This window comes from Myotis davidii, unplaced genomic scaffold, assembly GCF_000327345.1.
Source record: "Myotis davidii unplaced genomic scaffold, ASM32734v1 scaffold803, whole genome shotgun sequence".
Classification (NCBI taxonomy): domain Eukaryota; kingdom Metazoa; phylum Chordata; class Mammalia; order Chiroptera; family Vespertilionidae; genus Myotis; species Myotis davidii.
The window spans coordinates 2,988,334-2,993,938 of record NW_006295567.1 but is presented as its reverse complement, the minus strand read 5'-3'; the positions used below and the strand labels follow the sequence as shown (position 1 = coordinate 2,993,938).

Below are 5,605 nucleotides of genomic sequence, written 5' to 3'. Positions count from 1 at the left end.
GTGTGTGTGTGTGTGTGTGTGTAGTGTAGTGTAGTGTAGTGTATTTTGTTTAATTCATTGGGCCTGAATTGCCCACAAAGTAGAAAGCTGCACAATAGCCAAGAGATAGTATTAATTTTTCTAGAGCTCATCTATCATAAGAAACTAACGCTATTTTTCTGAGGTTTTACCCTGTAGAAATGGTCGGAGGAAAAATAAACCAGCCTTCACATAACAGACTGCCAGTTTCGGGTGAGCCCTGACACTGGGCATTCGCTCTCAAAGGTGCTCTAAAATTATTGAGTAAGAGCTTATTTGGGAATAAAACAATGTCACAGTCCAAGTCATTCAAAAAGTCCAGTAGCTGCATGAACAAATATGTATAAACTACTTTTCAAGTCTTAAGAAGAGACAGCACAGATCTAAAGTGTTGCCATTCTGCTCTGCCTGCCTCATGTGTGTTAGCTCCCCCAACTGCCTGACGACTACACAGTGTTCTGAAATTTCAAGGACCTATGAAAATGCCATTGCCAAACATTCATGGTTTTTAGAACTGAATGTCTGTCATTCTCTGTGCGAACACTAGAGGGCAGTCATGTCACATTGATGGAGGCCAAGCCACGCCAGGACATCCTGAAGAATCTAGTGCAAGCTACCGAATGAAAGGACTGTTCATGCAGACTTCAAAAGGGGAAAAACACACAAATCTGAAAATAATGTAAAGTATTAAGTAGGGTGTTCGATATTAATCCACTGCTTATGTAAAATGTTTTATGTGCCAGGGACTTTCTTATATTTCTCACCTTATGCTAAGCGTACTTTTTTTTTTATGCACATATGTTTAAGAAGGAGGTATATAGTGGTTTGTTTGCATAAGATCCCCACAACCAAGTAATATCACTGAAGCAATGGAAATCAGATCAATGACTACTGCTAAACGTACTGCTAAACTAAGTATGTCCTTGGTTTGCTTTTTGTTTTCCCCACTCGGTAGTCACCAGCAGAGCTCATCTATGTGCAGATGCTGGGAGAATCCTGAATAGCCATTCATCCAGTGCAGCCCAGGGTAAAGCCAGCACTACCCTCCCCATCCAAGAAGGAAAAGAGTCTCAGCTCACAAGCCACAGGCCTGGTGGCCACATACCTATGAGTCCTCACTCAACTCCTTTCCCTCGTGAGTTTGAATGCACATGAAGGGGACCAGGACCCATTATTAAATAGTTTTTGAACTCCTCAGAGTGCCAAGGAGCTCACTGCAAAGTTTGATGTCAGAAGGCATAGGGAGTCCCACTTAATGAGGTGACCCAATCAAGTAATGCCACTAAAGGCCTCTGGTAAGAAACTGGAGGTGGGGCCAGGGATTGAGGGGGCTCTAGAGTCCCAGGGGTCTCTAATGTGATCCACATAGCCATGCAAAACAGGCAGAAAGGGCATCAAGGCACTAAGCGGTTAGGGGACATGCCAAAGCCAGGTGGCTGGGGTGGCGGGAACAAACTCATCTTATTACTAAACAGCCAGCCCATCATTTTGCCTACTAAGTGCACCTGAATGCAGAAGCATAAAGATCTGCCTCTACCATCTATTACCGAGAGGACTTTGTCAGGAGATGTGGCCTTTGTAAGCCCCTATTTCCTCAAATATAAAAAGAGAAATAGTCATAATAACAGCTAAATTCACAGAATGTGTGCCATATCCCAGGCACTACGCTCAGTGCTTTAATGTGGTAACACATACATAGGTCCCACCTAAATAACTCCATAGGGTAGGTGTGGTTATTATTGCCATCATGCAGGGGAGAAACTGAAGCACTGAGAGGTAGAGGAGCTGAAAATAAGAGAAAGCAGTGCATACACCTGGCAGCCTGGTCCCAGAGCCCAGACTTCTTCCATATCTGCCCCGACTACTGACTGTGAGAAGACACAAACTACATGGTATCTGTGTACTCTTGAACAGAAGAGCGCTGCAGCCAAAATGAGAGTCGATGTGATGTTGTAATAATCACCTATGATCCATATTAGGTGATGTAGCATTACAGCCCAAAGGGCCATGTAATTCTTAACCCTGAACAAAATGACAGATATGAAGGGGAGTCGGAGCTAAGACTGTGCAGAGAGAATAAAGGAATTCTGATAATTGATAGGTAACAAAGGCCTTGGCTGCATTTTTTTCAAATGTATCTGATAGGTTAGCAGAAAGAAGAATGACCAAAATGACCTTTATTCCATTTATGAGGATTTGTGTTCCAAATTTAACAGAAGAGACAACAGAGAAGGTTGTAGAATACCTGTTTCTGCAGGTTCTTTCTTTTGGGTAAGATGTGTATTTACCTAGAAGGTTCCAGAGAGCTCCTGCATAGAGTAATGTGAAGGTTCCCCGGGGCCCTAAAGTCCTATTACCATTATCTTTGTGAGAGACCAGAATCACATTTCTAATCACATTCCAAGCTCCACCAGGGAAATTTAAAATGGCCCAGCCTCTCAGCGGACAATTAATCAGTGAAGTAATTTACTGCCAGCCAGTGCTTTGCATTTGTGACATGGAGTTGAAGAGTTTTGTGGGGGCAGGGCTGAGGTATGGGGGTGGTGCTGGCTGAGAGAAGGCTAGCTGATTGCTGCCCATTGAGAGCAGGAGCAAAAGGCTGCAGGGGCCTAGTTGGGCCCAGCTGTGCCCAGCTCTCTTTCATCTCAGAAAACAGAAGTGGATTTGTTACGTCATGAGAGTAACAATAACCAACATTTCCTGAGCGCCTATGATGGCCAGAAACATTCCTAATCCCTTTATATGGAGGGATTTCTCAAATATATTATTATCACTATCTTATAAATGGAGAAATGGAGCCACAGAGCAATTAAGTAACTTGCCCAGTGTCATAAAGCTAGTGAGTGACCGAGTCAGTTCTTGAATCTAGCATGTCTGAACCATGGGGCCCACATTCCCAACAGCCCACTTTCAGGGAACTAGCCTAAGTGCCCATCAGCAGACGAGTGGATTAAAAACCTGTGGTACATCTACACAATGAAATACTATGCTGCTGTATACAGGAAGGAACTCCTACCATTTGCAACAGCATGGATGGAACTGGAGAGCATTACGATAAGCGAATTAAGTCAGTCAGAGAAAGATAAATATCACATGATCTCACTCATTTGTGGAATACAATGAACAACATAAACTGATGCACAAAAACAGATCCAGACAGAGAAGCATTGATCAGATTGTCAAACCTCAGACGGAAGGTAGGGGAGGGTGAGGGTAAAGGGGAGAGATCAACCAAAGGACTTGTATGCATGCATATAAGCCTAACCAATGGACACAGACACCACAGGGGTGAGGGCATGAGGGGAGTAGTGGTAAAGGGAGGGTAAGGACACATGTGTGATACCTTAATCAATAAAGAAAAAAGAAAAAAGGAACTAGCTTTAGAGTAGGGATACCCCAAAATGCTCTCGTTCAGGAACTTGATGGATTTAGGAAACTGTCAGTTGTGCAATTATGTGCAGACCCGAGAATGACCTAAAACCCTAAGCCCAGGGCCTGCGCCTCAAAAAGTGCAATAACAAAGGCCCCTGGTGCCTGTGTGCTTTTGAAAGTTAGCCTTAGTTTTTAAAAAACAATGTCAGATATCCTCTCAATGGAAATATAAGAGAAGCTCAGAAAAAGAAAGACCAGAATTTCAGTTGTACCAGGAAGGCAGGGGAAGGACTGGCAAAGGCAGAAAGGAGAAGGGCGGGTCTCAGGAGTCCTGAAAAAGGGAGCCCATAACATTTTTTAACAAATCAAATTTAAGTGTGAGATCCAAGACCAGCTTCAACAAATTTACTTGTTTCTCATAAGGGAGAAAAAATGACAGCCAGGTACAGCGGCCAATGGTGAGCTTGTCCTACCTTACCATTGTGCCCATACGTGGATGTCTCATGTACTAAAAAGCAATTCAGCCAAGTCCTATTTTGGCAGAACAATGGGGGGGAACACTTGTAAACCCCTTCCAGTCAGACTCAGGGACACCCCCCAACCCCCCCCACCCCAGTGGGCTACTGCATGTGGGGGATCATGCGCCCCAGGTGGCAGCCTAATATACTGCCTATACAGAGCTAGTCTTCCTCAGTCTTCCCAATTTTAAGCTTAAAATTTTGTTTATCAACAGACTTTTTGAAAGAGTCACCAGAAACCATAATATATTTTTGTTAGAGGAGAATCTTGCCAATAGTGCAAGTGGCTGTTCCAAGAATTGTTAAGTGATTTGTCAACTAAATGGGAGGAGAAATTGTAAGGTTAGCCTATATGTATATAGACAATCAAGTACTTTGTAATGATGGTATTTTATCAGCTTTAAAGCCTCCTATTGCTGCCATTGATAAAGGAGAAAAGCACTCAGTAAATTCTATTTCTTTTTTCTCTCTTCTAAACACCTAGCAATGAATCCAGGCTCATCTAAAATACTCTTCTCTTGGTCCATTTAGCTCCAAGCAGAATCTTTCCTTATTCAATTGCAAAAAAAAAAAAAAAGCATCAATTTATGAAAATACCTTGACGGGCCCACAGTTTTAGAGAGGTGGTGTTGGAGCTATCTCCAAATGTGTTCATGTTCATGTTTTTTAAATGTATTTTAATGAGAAAGCAATCCCCAGGGGCAATGAAATGTATAATTAGAAAGCAATGGTGTTTGGGGCTGCAATTATAGCCATGATTGAATACATAAGCCTGTGGCAGAATTAGAACGTGATTATTTCTTTTTCTAAATTTCCTTAAAACAAGTTTTGCAAATCTGCTGTGGAAATATGAGCCACCCTTTCTCTGCACAGCTCCTCTGACCGCACCTCTCCTCAGCTCCAGGGTCGGTGAGCCTGACTGAGCAGCGATGAGAGAGTGTGTTGTACAACAGCACCTCACTCTTGCTCTTAAATGGCTGGCTTTCGATCCTGCTATGCGGCTTCTGTGTCTACGCCTGTAAGTCATTTCCCAGTGGACGAGTGTGCTGCAGCCTGAACTCCGGGGGACAGAGTCACCAGTGTGTAAGGAGAGAACAGACGCCCAGTGAGAGAGTCCAGGCTCTCGCACACAGGCTGCTCTGTGGCCTCAGTTGACACAGAAGTGATATGTGGCTGGTGTGTGGCTCTGTGTGGCTATGAGTAGGAATATTCAGGTTTATATATTTATTTATTTTGGGGATATGGGTTGCTAGAAGGTCAGGATGTTTGAAATAGGAGCTTTTAAAATAAAATTTTAGTTATTCTCTGTGCAATAGTTTGAAGACTTGGATGAAGTTTCCTGTTGCTCTGACTTTTTTAGTTAAAATTGAAAAAAAAACAAAACAAAACAGGAAACTATCAACTGGGATTGAAATGGAGAGGACCCCATTCCTTCAGAATTTCATACTAAGTGCATGTGGCCGGACCAACAATTTTTAAAATATCCATTAAAAAGTTAATATTTCAAGTCCTGACATGTATTTTCTCACAAAGAATACAAATGTGATTTAGAGATCATTTAACTCCTCATTAAAGCTGGTCTGGAAAAAATTGATGCCAGCCATTCTCAAGTATCACATGATATGCTTAAGTAATTAAAGAACAATTCTTTAAAATATTATCCCATTTGCTACCAGCTCCTCTACCTCCCCTTCCCC

At 42.5% G+C, this 5,605-nt stretch overlaps 1 protein-coding gene across 1 annotated transcript in view; it reads right to left on the bottom strand.

Moving 5' to 3' along the window:
- The window catches only part of COL9A1 (collagen type IX alpha 1), a 125,145-nt gene that overhangs the window by 5,785 nt on the left and 113,755 nt on the right, over positions 1 to 5,605 (bottom strand).